Source organism: Acanthopagrus latus, chromosome 5 (genome assembly GCF_904848185.1).
Source record: "Acanthopagrus latus isolate v.2019 chromosome 5, fAcaLat1.1, whole genome shotgun sequence".
Lineage (NCBI taxonomy): Eukaryota > Metazoa > Chordata > Actinopteri > Spariformes > Sparidae > Acanthopagrus > Acanthopagrus latus.
The window spans coordinates 19,727,540-19,743,058 of record NC_051043.1 but is presented as its reverse complement, the minus strand read 5'-3'; positions in this window follow the sequence as shown (position 1 = coordinate 19,743,058).

Sequence of the window (15,519 nt, the reverse complement as noted above, 5' to 3'; positions counted from 1 at the left end):
TAAAGACGGAGATGCTCCTGAACATACTGGCAGAAAAGTTTTATCACAGCCAACTTCTTTGAAAAAGCAACCACGGAAACAGAGATGAAGCGCCTGCGAAACATGTTGCTTAAACCAAGGACACAGAAGCACATGATATGCTAAGATATTGCTAATGTGGCTACACTGGAAATACACTATCTAATACATGCACGGTTAATTTTTGTATTTTGATTCACTGCACCATTTTTTTTTGCCTTAAAGCTAGGGTCTGTAATGTTGTTCAGAAACACATTTTGTTATATTGGGTGAAATGGCCCTGCTATCCTGAGAGTAGTCAATACATTATGTATTCAGAAAAAGGAACGGAAATAATCAGACTTCTGTGGCAGCTGCAGGACTGAGAAAAAGCTGACCAATCTGTGCTTTTCGGCCGAATAGCACGGATTGGTCAGATGCCTTCATGTCTCGTTCTGCCTGCGCCCCCCTCTGTCCCTCCCTCCCCTGTGCCTGCACACCTTACGTTTCACTGATGCCGGAAATATTCAGCACACTGCTCTGCAGAAATACGGACTTGCGGGAGAAGACGTTCATTTGGTTACAATGGCAGAGAAAATGCAGCCAGTTTTACTTGTAACAGCTCACCCCGCTAAAAAGGCAAGGAAAAGAAAGCCTGAGGCAGAAAAGGCTGCTACGAAAAAGGCTCTGGATAAAGAAAGACCTACCCAAGTCAACATCGGTGTGGCGTTTTAGCGGTGGAGAGACACCTGGGACACGTGAAGGGCCTGAAAAGTGATGCAGAGGTTGCTGTCTTTCTGTTGGACAGGTAATGATTTGTTTTGTTTCGGGGGGATTTGTTATTTTCATGAAAAATGTAAGGTTTGCCAACTTGGCTATGTTCGTAGCTCCTATTACCCAAATGCTAACGTTAGCTTCTTTGTGTGTTGTTTTTAGCCATGAGAATTGCTAATGAGTCGGCCCAGTTTCCACTGGATAAGGTCCGCTGCGTTGCAGCTCCCATCCGGTTTTGCTCCGCCCCCCCGCAGTCCCCACCGGTTGCGGTTTGAGTCCGCCACGGCTCAGTATGATAGACAGCTGGCTTCACGATGTGTGCTGGTGTCAACACGGAGTGTTTTATTTTGAAAAGTAACCGGATGTTGTTTGTTATTTCGGCACTTTACTTCCTGTGTGCTCCGCGCTAAATTCAGGTGAATTGCTGCGTCGTGCTCCGGCATCATCTTCTCGCTGCTGAGTCCCACTGCTAGATGCGCGTTCAAGTTCAAAATGTTTTAAATCTTGCTTGCTCGCTTGCTAGCTCTCCAGGATTGTAGACCCTGGCTTTAAAATATCAGTCTGACGACCATTTGATGGTTCAGTGTCTTGTAATACAGTGAATGATGTCTCAGCCTCACCCCATCACTTGTTTCTGCACTATGTCACTTAAGTGAGAGGGCAGGATAACAGCGTTACATACATATATACAAGTCTTAACTCTACACTATGACCTAATGGGTTTGTTTGTAGTTAGCATCTACATTACATCAGACAGATTGTTACAGGTCTGGGATTTGTATTTACCAGAGTGAACAGACGGGCATTCAATCGATGGAGAGCACTGGTGTCATGTCAAAGTTTGTTCACCTGTTGATATATGTTTCCTCTGGCCACTGAGATTTGAGACGGCTCAAAACCGACATTCTGTCTTCTTGATCAGTAGGTAACAAAACCTGCCATCTTGTTAAAGCAACCAGGTGTTTTATTCTGCTTTTTCAAAGCACTGACATCAGGATACCCAGGTGATATAATAATATTCTTTTGGTAGTTTTTACAATCAATGATGATGGCATGAGAGTGAGGGGGTTGGATGTTTTTTCAGCAGGTCCCTGCATCTATCAGTACCCAACATATGGACTCAGTTGTGTAATTCCTGATTACATAATCCATCATAATCGATAATAGATATTAAATTATGCGTGTCCTTTAATTACAATTCACTGAAAAGGACAAAAGTCTTAAACTCACCAAAATGTTGACAATGACTTTTTTTTTTGCCTCTATCCCCAAATCCAGATTTGTCTTATAGAGAGAGTGAGACAGCAGAGAGATGTATTTGTAGCGACTGTGTTTTGGCAGGATGGCAGATGGCAGAGAAAGCTTGGGCCCAGACATCGCCATACATTAAACAAAGACAGCACAAACACGTATATATAGAACCAGGTGGGGAAAAGCTCTCTTTTTCAAAGCTGTGCAGACGAGGTTTGACTGCTTCAATCGCCTGAACCTTTCAATCCTTGTTGACTTCTGTTTCTGTTGGCTGACTGTATACGATGATGACTGTAGACTTGACTCAGCCATAAAACTTCAAAACCTCATAAAAAACACAAATCTTGAATAGAAACAGTTATGATTTGTGACTTTTGACTTGAAATAGTCGATACTTTGCCAGATATATTTAGTTATACTATACAAATTGGTATATACATTGGTATTGCTCTGTATAAAGGTCCTTGTAATAGGTTTAATATTTGTATTATAAATAAGTGTAAATCTTAATAAAGCAAAGGTTTAACAACACTAGTCACAATGCACAAGTTGGTTGAACTCAACAAATGTGTTTGTAATGTTATTATCAACAATTATAAGGAAGTCACAAGGCTTGTTTTTAATGTTCAGAAGCAGTCTACGAACTGTCTAAAACAGGTGCTTATAAATGTTTCATAATCTAGCAGTTAAAGTGCTTATGATGCTAATATTAACACTTACACAGTCTCATTAACACAAATATGTTATGAAGCATCTTATAAAGACTTAAATGTGACTTATCACCCCTTGACTACCACTGATAATGAACATAATAAAAAGCATAACTTGGGATATTAATTTTAGTTGAAAATATTCAAAAAAATAAACAGCATGTGAAGAAAGAACAGCTTTGTTATGAAATCTAGGTGTTTTGTTCCAGGGAGATCCATTGAAGTTAGCATGGTAACCAGCTAGTTCTGGCCTCTCCTGCATTGGCAATGTAAAAACCAACCGTATACCAACCTTACACCGACTGTATTCCAAACTCGCCGTCTGGACTTCTAGCTGCATGGCTAATGGAGCTAACTAGCTAATGGTAGCTACAGTTAGCAGCAATTGGCGATTACTTGCTGTTCTCTTTTTGTTTCAAGTATGTGGTCTGTGTTTGTACATGTGGCCTATTTGAATTTGTATGAGCCCTTGTTTTAGTTTTGCATTTAGATATTTCGATATTAATGTGCTTAACATCTGGCAATGATTCTAGTTCCAGTTGACATGACCATTCAATCTCCTATAATAACTGTCAGTTTGGAATTGTAATAGCTCACTTTGAAGCATAAACATGTTTTCTCTTCCAATAAAACCAAACCAGTCAGATACAAACAGTCTGACAGTGCCATTTGGATTCTTATGCTTAAATCAAGTATGCTCTTATAAATATGAGAGTGCACAGAAAAACTGAAGAACAACTACCCAAAAATGAATTCACATTTCAACCAACTTTCTAAATCACCCTCATTTCAATTATCTAAATTCCAGGTGAAAAAAAGAATAAGCAAACAAAAATCAAAACAAAAAACTAACAGAACATCTGGTGCCTGGCACCTTGTTTTCTGTTGCTGCCTGGCGAGGTGTGACCAGGCACCGCGGTAACGACAGACACCAACACCTCGTTAGGCCCTCGTTAAGCTTGTTAACGTCCCGCTCGTTATGTTTCCTGCTAATGAGGCTGCTTGGAGGTGACTGAGCCGTGGAGGGATGTGGGAATGTGTTGTGTACTTTGCAAATGCAACAAGCTTGGCCTTGGGAGGAGAGGGGGAGGAGTAAGATGTGCAGGGGGAGTCTGGGGAAAAGGAGAGAGGAAGTGAGATTGCAATAGAGGCAGAGGAAAGATGCAAGGACTAAAGTACAATATGCATGTTTTAGAGTCCTTTTAAACCTCAAACGACAGTATCAAGTGCCTGTACCACAAAGACTAACATGCATCAATTTGCCCTCCTCTTCAAATCCTCAGCGCAGCCCCACGCAGCTTTAACCTGGGCAGAAGTTTAATAAACTGTAAAAAAAAAACAACAAAAACACCTGTGTGGGTGGGTGAGCTTATTGACGGCCTCAAATAAACCTGGAATGACCCTATTTTTCAATGAGATGAGATGGTTCCATGATTAATAATCAATATTTCAGTTAGAGCTGCCAATCATTTTCACAGCCTCCTGAGACGGCTGTGGTTCTTCACCGTCGTCTTAGCGCTCACAGTCTGTGGTGGAATATCCAAGTGGGAGAGAGTGATCTTATCTTTTGCATTCTTGCCCATTTATGTTACAGTTGCTGGAGTCCTGCTGGCATGGATTAAGGATATCAGTTTCATGTGAAAGGCCAAATGGGAATATGCCTGTAATACATCCTGTTGGTGGATCTTATGTGGTGTAAATTAACTCACATGCTGGAAGATTATTTCAAATGAAAGGAGCCTTTATTAATGCCTGTGTGTTGTGTATTTTTCCAGGTAGTGCCCACTGGTCATTCTGTTTTGCGATTGATTGTTGCCCTGCCTTATTAAAGCTAAAGTGTTCTTTTCTTTTCAAAAATAAGTGTTGAATAGCTCTACATTCCAACAGTAGTCACTGATATATAGAGAGTTTGTTCAGCAACCCATGACTGTCCTTCCCCAGCTAATGCAGTAAAAGATATTTTCTTCAGGACAGAGAACTCCATAGAGGTGGTCCTGTCTGCTCGGTGAACATGCAGAGCACAGGATCCCCCTTTTCTGGTACCTACACCGGGTGTGGTGGAACAGTGCAAAGTGCAAACCAATTCCACCGGTCCATGGGAGGAGGGAGAGGACTGCTTAGTGCAAAACAGTCAGGAAGTTAGCTGAAACGACGACAACGCTAACAGCAGTCCTCAAGAGAAATAATCAGGGCAAACAACATTAAACTTTCATGTCAGTCGTGTATAATATGCCGGTGATTGATCCCGGCAGCTCATCTAAATGGGCCGGACCGAACGGAACAGATGTCCTCTTTCAGGACCAGCCCACTAATTACACATGCTTCAGAAAGGACGGCTGTATGGAGAGAGGGGCATCATCTCTGTGTCTCTATCATCCCACCAGCCAATGAATGTTTAATGCATTCACACATCCACTGCTCTTTTTCGATATACTGACGCCTTTCAGTGACGTCTGCGAAATCTGTTGGCTGCAAACAAGTTTCCACAGAATGGAAAGGAATGTATGAGGCAGACATTGATTGAGTCAACCATCAGCAAATGTCCTTAACTTGTCTTGTTAATGCTGGAAACATGATGTTTCTTTCCCCATCAGCTTACATTGTGAAACAATGTACCGTGACATGACAACTTCCACCATCAGAATTTGATCCATTTGGTGCAATGACATTTGACGCTACCAAACATGTGAACATCGGTGCACAAAATTAACAAGTATTCATCACATCCATGGTCCAGTGTCTGTTTTGTGCAGAGCAGCAACTAACACTTATATACAATACACGATTAATCTAGAGCATTTTACATAATTGAAGAAAGAAGTTATACCTGTGATGTTAACTGTGAATGCTAACTTGCTGATGATCAACTGACAGACTTTCTGGGACATCGTCAGCCATGGTATTTGAGTAAGCTCCAAAATGTGGGTTCAGGGTGTATAGTACACTGTGTTTGTGACGTTTTGTTGTGCACTTTTATTTTGAAGTTGCTGTCGAGGAGATGCAGCATCCTTCAGAGGTTGTTAATTTAAATTTATGATTCTCTCTGGACAGCTGATGAAACTTGGGGCTTCTTTCTAGTGCATTTTAGCTTTGCTGAAATATAGTGAGGTGAAAAGCAGATGCTTTGGTGAGTCAGTCAGTGTTGCCAAGCTGTTTTTTTGTTTTGTTTTGTTTTTTTGCAGCATGCAAATGAAATGAAGAGCAGATTCTACATTAACAGAAGGTAAAAGGAGATAAATATAGGATGAGTGAACGCGGATGACTTAAACAGTTTAGATGCTTCTTTTTAAAAAAAGCATAGCAGTTGAGTTTTACAGCAGAAATTACACAAGACAAGGTCTGTGTGATCTGGTCGTCCACCAGCATCACCACTCCTTTGCATTGTGCATTTCTGGGTGCATGTATGGAGCGTTGCCGCTTCGCAGGTCCCTCTTTGTGCCCCGCTGTGTGTATAATTGTGTGTTTCTGTGTCTGTTTGCCCAGGCCTCTTTGTGGCATTGGCAAACTGTTTTCGTTGGTGTTTGGTGTGTGCGTGTGTGTGACTGTCTCTTTCTCCGTGTGTGCGGCTATGTGTGGGTGAAGCTGAACAAATAAAGCCAGTTTCCTCTTTGATTGTGTTCACAGTGTCAAGCACTCAGTCTGTAATTAGCACACAGACAGCCATCTGTCCAAACAAGCAGCTCAGAACAACTCCTGTCCTGCTCACTTTCGCTGCTATCACAGCGCCCATCCATCGCTAACTCTCTCTTATTTGCTCGCTCTTCTCTCCATCTGCCTGTCTGCCTCTTTTCTCTTTCTACACACCTCCATCTCTCTCTGTCTCCTTGTCCCTCTGCCTTTATGTTGTTTGTTTACTTGGGTAACTTCCAAACGGTCCAGAATAACTTTATGCAAAACATCAAACTGAAACCTTAAAAAAAAAAACAAAAAAAAAAACCCCTCAACCTTTCACCCAGTGTATGATGTACAATAACACAGTGGAACTTTTAGCACAGAAGTAAACTGAAAAACAAAGCGGTCCTCTGCATCAAACAGCACAGGCTTGTTTTTCCGACCATCACCATTTTGCACCACTTTTCAGCAATTTTATAGAACCGGTAGCAATCTATTGCATCGTAGATAAATAGGAGACCAACAATGGTTTTCATTTTGAATAAGAGGAGCTCTCAACCTTTTGCTGCCTGCCAATGGCAATCATCACAATGTCATTTCCCTGTAGACTGTTAGCGGTGCTGTTATAGCTGTCCTGGACGGTGGTGTGTTGCATATTTGTGTATGAATCCCAACTTTTCAGACACATTGTTTTATGGAATATTTCTTCTTTTCTCTTGGAACCCATAATTGCCAGCATTATTGGTGCAATCTTCACTTGTTTTGGTTTGTGTGCAGTCTTACTGTGAACTGGTTTGGTAAATCTAAACGTTCATACAGGACGATTCTGAATAGCAGCATTTACATCCACTGCCAATTTCCAGAAATTGGTTTGTGGGCACTGGAATTGGTGGATTGGTGAGAACTGTCATGAAGACATTATTGCATCTTCTCCTAACGTTAAGCATGGGTTTTATATATGTTGACAGCACAGGTAGTACAGCTGTAATGATGTTATTGCCTCAAGAGGAATTAAAACTAAGACTATTAAGACTTGGTGCTTTACATTCTACCAACAACTATAATCACCTCAGCATTGAGTGTTATGCTTCATTGTCATTTCTGTTTTACATTTACCCACTTGCAGCTTCTTCTGTAGATGGTTTCTTTCAAGGTGCATTTATTTTTCCATTCAAAGTTTTTTTTCCCTGTGTTTTTTTGTTTGTTTTCCCTTTTGAATGTGGGCTTGTAAAGCCGTTTCTTATAGTTGTTATGAGTCAGTTGCACCAAACTGTTGATACAAATGAGGTGAAAGTAGAAGATTGGTGTAAATTGCAACACTTCATATAAGTGAAGCTCAGAAAATACCTTTTAAAGAGAATGCGTTTATCCCTTAAGAGGAACTTTAAGGGGATTTTCAGCCAAACTAGTAATTAACGATTTGAAAAATTGAAGTTGGAACTTGACACAAGTAGGTAGTAATTTCCCTGCAATCTTCCTCGCCGTTATTCTCTACTGACTTTAAATTAAGCTTTTCCAAGTTTGCTTACCTTTTTAGTATGTTGTCAGGGTAATATGATACATTATCAGCCTGTGATAGCTGCAGCAGTTTAATACATCTATTGTCGGTTTAGCAATGAGTCAGTGTACATCATTGTTGAGGAAACCATAACTTACATTTATAAAATATGACATGAATTACTGCAAAAGGCACACAAAAATATCTGTCAGGATAACACTGTGCTGCTGCAGCTACTAATTGCAGCCTTCGGTTCCCATCTCACACACACACACACACACACACACACACACACACACACACACACAGGGGAAATGATCCAATATGACAATATCCTTAATTCGGAGTGTTAGGGCCAAATTGTCTCAGCCGTGTGTGTGTGTGTGTGTGTGTGTGTGTGTGTGTGTGTGTGTGTCTGTGTTTATGCTCCTGTGGGGGACAATCACAGTGAAATGAGTGTAATTAAGTTGCCAGTCGCAGTGGGTTTCTGTTGAGAATTAATATTTACTGGCCGTGTGTGTGTGTGTGTGTGTGCGCGCGCGCGTGTAAAAAATTGATATTAGCATCTTCCTGATGAGTCACCTCCCATCCCCTCTCAGGTGGCAAACAGTGAGGCCCCCTGGGTAATCTTCCCAGTAAATTGGATGTTTGTTTGAATCGCTATCCAGCCCAGGACACTCTCTCTCTATCTGTGTGTGTGTGCGTGTGTGTGTTCGTGTTTGGATAAGTGAAAGCCATCTAGCTGAATGTCTGCGATGTTGAAATGTGTGATATGTCTCTCTCAGAATCGTTCTCTGGGTTTGTCCCTGAGTCCCTTTTCAAATGTGTGATTCGATTTGTTGATATGTTTTTTTTTTTTCTTTCTTTTGGCAGACGTGTGTGTTTATGAACAACCTGTTAACACTCAGAGGAAACATCATTGTAACACTTATTTTACTTCAGCAGGTAAAAACTCCACCTTTGTTTTGTCTTCAGCATCCTTGTGCAGCCAGAATTCAAGTCTTTCACTTTGAGCTCATTCAGACACACAGTGAACATGCAGGCAATCACGATTCAATACCTCCAAACACCGGAAGCTTGTCAAAAAGAATTCAAAATTGATGTTGGACGTATGATGATGCATGAATGTGCAACTAGCTTATTTCTGACACGTTTGCTCAGTCGAAAAAAAATCATCAGCAAACACCCACATCGCCTTCGTCCAGTCACATGTCGGGCGACTTTGTGTAGATGTCTCAGGGAAAAACACGACTGTCAATCTATTGTACTATCTATCTGAAATGACGTGTTTAAAACTGAGTCATTTGTAGTGTGTAGACCAACACCAAATGGTGAAGCAAAACATGACTTCCACTGTCTTTAAGCTTTTAAAAACTAAACATGAAAGTCTTCACCAACATGAAAACATTTGTCAAATTGCACCCTTTATGATAGTGGATCACACACAAGAGGATGTTATTAATATAATCGTGCTGAGAGCAAGTGATGTATGGAGGACTAAAGTCTCCAAAATCAAAAATAATTACAGAAGTAAACAAAAACCTTGCTCAAGAAATGCATTCGAGGAAAATACATTAAAAGTAAAAGCAGATTGATTGATTCATAAAATGTGGCATAAATAAATCTTTTTTTTTTTTTTGTTTAGTATTAGTTTTAATTCTCATACTTACTCATTTTCCATTTGAATTATTCATTTTAAAATGATTCATCCACATATTGATTTCTGTATTTATTTGTGTATTCTTTGCATTTTGCAAAGTAATGCATAAATAAATAAGTACATCTAAGAGTAAAGTAAATCAACTGTACATCTAAGAGTAAAGTAAATCAACTGGGGGAATAAATATTGACTAAACAACATATACGGATAGCAAATTATTACATAATTATCAATTTCTGTCTCATTTTATAAAAAATAATGCCTAAATTCATTTTTAGTGTTATTTTAGGTGCACTCAATTTCATATTTACTTTACTTGTACTGAGCTATTTATTCATTTCTGTCCTCACATGCACCACCCAACTATTATTACCATGCACCACTCAAGATTTGTGCTTACAGCAGTTTATTTTTGTCATGTGAACAACGTAATAATTAACAAAAGCATCTCTTTTGTTGGAATTACAGGCAAATGAAGGCCATATATTAAACATTATGAAACATAAACCCAGAGAGGAAAAGTGTGCGTGTCTGTTTGTGAGGGTGAAAGAATCCTTGAGTAACCATTGGGAACCTCGTCCACAATCTGCACTGAATCTTTTGTCCAACAGTCGCACTTCCACGGTTCTTACATGCACGCACACACAAGTATATCCACACAGCTGGGCAGACAGACAGACCAGAATAAAGACAGGCAGATACAGATTGAAATCAAACACCCACAGGGTTCATGGTGAATATCAACATTTGCAGACAGCAGGGCCCCTGAGCGTTTTTTTCTGAGACTTTAAGCACAGAAATCTCTGTAAAACCATATCCTGAATCTGGAGGGATTGTTCATTGAAGTGGGTGAAAAGCTTCTCGTTGCGGCGCACCGCTCTGCCTCTCCGTGGTGCCGTCAAAATCTGGTGTCAAAAACGGAAAAAAAACTACGGAAAATGCAGAAAGAAAGCTTGGTGCATGTGAACTGCACTGGCATTCAAGTCAGAGGGGCAGCCTGGTGCTTTGAGACCTCCACGGAAAAGGTCAAGGCTTTGGTGTCCGGTCAAATAGTGAGACGGGTCGCCTCAGCACAGACCCTCATTAGATACTTAAAATGCTCCTCGCTGATGGTTAAACTCCCACAGGTGCTGTTATTTATTTTAGCCTGTTTAGACCTCTTCGCGGCACTTTGTGGGAGTGCACAGACTAATGCCGCATCCAGAACGTTCCAGGTGCAAGAGGCCAAAATAACAAAATAACTTGGCTGACTGTCACAAAGTGATGCTTCTTTGGTGAGTGTACACACGACTGAACCCTCAGCAGTTCAGCCTCTTTGCATTATAAACTAAATAGTAGGATACTGATGCCATTATACATTTCATATTATGGCTCTTTTATATCTAAACATAATTTCACCAGCTTAACACAAATACTTAAGTCTACAGTACATCCTACCCTTCTCCCATGGGTGGGGCCTCTGACATGTGCTGTCAGAGAACTGCTTCCTCGGGAATTCCGGGAAGATAGTTTACAAGTAGAAATGTTCAACTTCGAGCGGCTTTCCAGTGTACATTTTCTAGCGAGAGAACAGGATTTCTGAGTTCTGGAGTCGTCTGGACTGCAGCACATGATTTACTGACGTCTCCCTCATGGTTATCTTTACTGTTATGTCATTTTCACAACAATTCATTCTGAAGTGGGGGGTAGTTTTTTTTTTTTGTTTGTTTTGTTTTTTTTTCCATTTTTGGCATGTTCGTTGTTGTAATACTCATTTCAGCCCACGAGAGGCTGAGGGACACTGTTAATAACGTCATGTTATAGAACCAAAAGCTTTCATGTTTTCTTCAAGGTGACTTTTAATTCTTTCATGCACTCCAAACACAAAGTAGTGTGTGGTGCTAGAAATGTTTTCTCATTTGGAGGAAAACATCACAAGCCCTTTTTTTTTCTTTTTTACCTGGAAAAACTTTTCTTTGAAAAACAGAAGCTTACAGACATTATCCCTGCAAAACTTCTTTTTTTTCCCCCATTCAGTCATTAATACACAGGAGAACCACTTTAGATCAGACTGAACAGATGTCTCTTGCCTCTTAGGGCTTCTGTAAAAAATCAAGTGTGACTAAAGCTTCAAGTTAAGTTTGACAGCCGATAATTTTGGTGTTATGTCTGATTCTATCCTCTCTGTTAATAAACATTAAAGACATCCCCAATGCAGATTTTTTTTCCCCCCCTACCCTACAACATGGCTAAAATGAGGTTGTTTCTGTTTTTGGCCGATGCAGAGAGCCTACATCACATCTTTCAGCCAGCCGGCCTTGAACAATCTAACGTTTCGTTGTCAAGCCTGCCGCATGCTGATGAAAGCAACGAAAGTCTTCAAACATCTCAGAGCGCTGTAGCTAGAATTTCTAAAACTAGAAATTCTGATGATGTTGCACAAATTTTTATCTTCCCTTCACTGACTCCCTATCCAAACCCGATCAGACTGGTGCTTCTGATGGTTTACAAAATGGGCTCATCCCTCCATGTTTACTTTACCTCATTAAAACCCCTAACTTATACCCCATCTCGTGCATTAAGTGTCATGCTGACCATCTGAGACTGTGATAGTCAGTGTTGTTATGCTGGCTGTCCGCAGGTGTGATGGAGTCAGGGAGGATCAGCCAGCTGCAGCTCATCTTCATAATGAAGTCCTCTTCAAACTCTCTGCCCAGTCCTCTCCACCCTGCCAGTTCGCCGTGGCTCTCCAGTCGGTGCTACCACATCGTAAACTTGTGCGTTCTCTCTATTGCCCCGTTGAATTTGGCCCGAATGAACTGTGTTTTCCATCTGCTCGCAGCCCTGCTCTCCTGACTCCGGCCCTGCCAGCCCTCCTCGCCGCTCAAGCCCGCTCATAATCCATCTGCCTGCCGCAACCTCTTTGGACCCAAACCAGCCGCCAAGAACCGCCTGGAATGCCCCACCCTGGCCCTCGCTCCTCTCCGCTCCATCTTCTTGAGATTCCCACACAATAAAAGAACTTAAGCTGATTTCCTGCATTTGAGTTCAGTAGAATGAAGGCCCTTGATGTTAAGGTCTCACAATTAGAGGGCTGCAAACTGCACTCCACTTGCTACCTGGATGCAGGTAGTCGTCATGTGTCGTCATGACGTCATGTGTCGTCATGATCCCAGTTTTTGTGTTCTTTTATTTCCTCTTTTTATTGTGAAATTGTACCCTCATGTGTCATGTCTTGCTTTTCAGTCCCCCCTCTCTGTGTTTTTTTCCCCTCCTTCCAGGGTTTTTCCGTTCCTTCCCTCACCTGTTCTTCATCCCCTCATTAGTGTTTGAGTGTTGGTATATAGTATTTTGTTCTCCCTCATGTCTTTGTCGGTTCATTCTGTCTTCCCCCAAGATGCCACCTGGTGTTCTTCTCCAGTGTCTCCCAGTGGTATGTTTCTGTTTATTTTCTTTCTTGTGTTTTCATTGATTTGTACTTTGATTGTGTTGATTTGTCTTTTGGACTTACTTTTAGCTTTCTTGGATTCCTTAGGTTTTTGTAAATTCAGCTTTTGTTTAGTAAAACCCGTCTTTTGTTCCCCCCCCCCCATCCTGCCTCCCGTGCGTTGCCAGCATTTGGGTCCTCACCTTGTGTAACCGTAAACCATGTATCACTTTATAAATATTTATTTTTTGGTGGGGAGCGATAATGTAATGATTGTAACGTTTGACACTGCTGGTGCCTTGCTGTCCAGACGTGTGCTCATGTGTATGTGTGTGAGGCTGAATGATTGTTTTGGTGACTTTTTGCGCACCGCTGAATAGTCTCCAGACCTTGGTTCACAGTCCTTGGTCAGGGCTAAGAGATAACTTGGACTCCGTTTTTTTTTTTTTTGGCCGCTTATGAGCAGAAAATAAATCCATCTCTCATTCTGGCTCTGTTCTTCCGTCTCCCTCCACCCGTCGCCTCCCTCCAGCCTCCCCTCCAACCCACCTCTCAATCGTTCCCCTCCCCTGCCTTCCACCCATCATTTCTTGATCTTCGACACCCTCTCCCACTTTCTTCCCTCCCCCGCCTTCCTCTTTTCCTCTCTACCTCCCTCCGTCCCCCTGCCCTCCCCTCTCTCACACAGTAATTGATAGTGCCCAGTGCTGTTATTTCATCCAAAGGGCCCTGTAAACAAAATAGTCTTTGACAGAACCAATATGGAAATCTCTGGCAGTGGGGCTACGAGTTATGGCTTGAATCATAGTATGTATGCACGCGCGTGTGTGTGTGTGTGCGAGAAGAGGGCTTCTGCGCATGCATGTTCACGAGTCTGACTGTGTGAGTGTGTGTGTGTTTGAGACTGAGAGGTGGTTCTCGGTTCTGCGTAATAAACTCTAGAGCGGCTAGTCATTAAGTGGAGTGCGAGTGTGTGTGTGAGTTGGTGGGTTTGTGTGTGTGTGATGGGGAGGGGTCAAGGCCAAATTGACATCAAATGGTCTAAATTAGCCCCACTTGTCTCCATTGATTTACGGCGGGCGAGTAAATTGCATCTGTACAAGGAGAGGAGAAGTGGGGAGGGGCTCGAGGTTTCCCTGTAATTGATCTCAGGCCGCCGTTGGTGTGTGTGTGTGTGTGTGTGTGTGTGTGTGTGTGTGTGTGTGTGTGTGTGTGTGTGTGTGTGTGTGTGTGTGTGTGTGTGTGTGTGTGTGTGTGTGTGTGTGTGTGTGTGTGTGTTTCACGGTGACAGGAGCGGTACAGGAGAGACAGGAGGACCATGCTGTCATCATGGCTGCAACACTTAAGAATAACCTTTCGCTCAAATGGCTGCCTGGTACACGTGGTTGAACAGAAGGGAAGGGCAGGGGTCAGGGGACGTCTGAATGCAGTGGAGTTAATATTAGTCTTTTAAAACTGATCCCAATCAAGGAAGAAGCTAGAACAAAAGGGGAAATTAGACTGTAACTGGTACTAACACTGCATACATAAAGAGGCAGTGAGAGCCAGGAGGTTAGAGGTAACCCATTTTTTTTTCTTTTTAAACCAAATTATCACTTTGTGTGCATAAGAAATTATCTTGTCTCCCGCTGCAGTGATTGCTGAGGTGCCGCAATTATTTCAATGCATTGCAATTTCCTCAGTAGCCATTCAGAAGACTATTACACTGCACAGTCATGTGATTGCGTCTAACCTTATTAATATGAAAAAGGAAAGCAGTTTATAAGGACCCATATTCACGTTGGTTGTTAAGCTGCAAAGAAGATAGTGAGGAGAATTAGTATGAAAAGTGGAAAGTCTGGAGGAGGTCGGGGACAGAACGTCCAGTGTCAAACCAGAACTCAACTGTGAGTTCTTTTAACTTGCTAAAGTAGTGAATTAATGTCAGTTACGTAGCATACCAAAAGTTCCTTACATAACATAGGTACGTTTGTGAGGAAGGTTGCAAAAGTAGCAGAGGGGTTTTAACCCAAACCACGATGTTTTTCTAAACCTTACCAAGTAGATTTCTTGCCTAAACCTAACCAATTATAGTTTTCTTGATTGTTTTATTCAAACTGTGACTGGCTGATATAAGTCTGGCACCTGTGTCACTATCACACTGAAGCTGAAGACTCGGACAGGAAAACAACCCGTCCCATGTATAAAGCCTCTGTACATGGGACGCCTGCTCTACCGACTGAGCTAAACGGCGCCCCAGCTGTGCATTTCTGACAAACACTCACAGATACTCTGTCACCTCTTTCATGGATTGCAAAAATGCCCAAAGGAAATTCAGATTCAGATTCAAAGCCCCACATTCTTAATTCAATCAATTTACAGTGAGATAATGCACAAATATACAGCAGTCAACCACAACATTGAATGGACTGACAGAGGCCAAAGAAGTACGACTGAAGTAGTCAGACCCTTAAAAACGTAACAATTTTGCAAAGAATGGGTTGTAAAGATTACCTTACTTCAAAGGAACCATGTGAGGGTTTTTTTTTTTTCTAAGTCAAATCGCGTAAAATTCCATAAAGCTCTCCAAAAGCCCAGTGAAGAGGCAGGTTAAAGGACTATTACTGGCTGA